Source organism: Penaeus monodon, chromosome 15, assembly GCF_015228065.2.
Source record: "Penaeus monodon isolate SGIC_2016 chromosome 15, NSTDA_Pmon_1, whole genome shotgun sequence".
NCBI classification, from domain to species: domain Eukaryota; kingdom Metazoa; phylum Arthropoda; class Malacostraca; order Decapoda; family Penaeidae; genus Penaeus; species Penaeus monodon.
The window spans coordinates 441167-442225 of record NC_051400.1 but is presented as its reverse complement, the minus strand read 5'-3'; the positions used below and the strand labels follow the sequence as shown (position 1 = coordinate 442225).

General features: G+C 44.1%; 1 long non-coding RNA gene across 1 annotated transcript in view; it reads right to left on the bottom strand.

Moving 5' to 3' along the window:
• Window positions 1-953, bottom strand: part of LOC119581603 — a 17621-nt gene extending 16668 nt beyond the window's left edge. The window contains exon 1 of the long non-coding RNA XR_005229577.1: window positions 825-953. This is a non-coding gene — a long non-coding RNA (uncharacterized LOC119581603). The remainder of the gene's footprint in view (window positions 1-824) is intronic.
• Between the last annotated feature and the right edge of the window lie 106 nt (window positions 954-1059).

The window sequence follows — 1059 nt, the reverse complement described above, 5'->3', positions numbered from 1 at the left end:
AGTTCATAATAATTATTAACATCCCATATGTAAGTCGAAATATGCGTTAGCAGAATGTGAAAATAACTTTTGCTTCTCACAAGGAGTGCACTGTAACGAGAATCTTTAGAAACCCCAAGGTGACACCAAGCCGTACTGTAAACTGCAGAGGCATCCATGTGTGATCTATGGCAAGTGGGCCGTGGCAGTTCGCGAAGTTGCGTGGGGAAGGGATAACAGCTTTCATTTCTGTTCCACTTTTATGTTTGCATATTTAGGTGTCTTCAAGTTTGCGTTGAGTTAAGGGGTTTTCGTGCTAGTGTGAAAGGAGAGATGATATGTGTTATCTCCTTACGATATTGTTTGGCACCGAGATAATAAATGTTTCATGACTTAGTACTAATGTTTTATATCTTTTGCATATGGTGTGGAATAACAACAATTCATATCTTACAGTGCTTTTTACCGTCTTCACAAGTTGTCTGGGAGTTTTGTGACAGTACCAAAAGCACTCAGTTTTCTTGACTCGGATCTCGTATGCTAATTATCCCAGAGAGCTTACATGCTGGATCATCTCCAAATACTTTCCATGCATGTGAACAAAGGCACTATTCTTGCTGGTGTAACTCATCATTATTACAGTTCATAGCCTCGTCTACAGGTACTAATACAGACAGACATGCAACAGGTGTCCAAGTCATATGTTCAGGTCACAGGTGTTTCGCCTGGTCCTCACAGCCCACTCACAATCGTGTTGCCTTCAGAACAACAACAATAGCAAAAAAATAATCACTCTGTCCGTCTTTTTCTTTCGCTTTTCCCACGCGTCACTACTCTTCGCCCACCTCGGAATCACTATAGTCCTTACAACGAAGGCTTCTCTTTAACGAAACTCGAGTGCACGTGAGCCGGTGCCTTGTGTGTCGGCGTAACCATGGAACGCGAGAGACTGTGTGTTGAGTTTACCTGTAGCCTCCCCGACCTGCTCACCCCAGCGCTGTCTTTTTTTTCGTCTGCTTCACTCGCTCTCACCAAGGACGAGGTCGGGTCGTGAATGGTGTGTGCACGAGCATGTGCGTC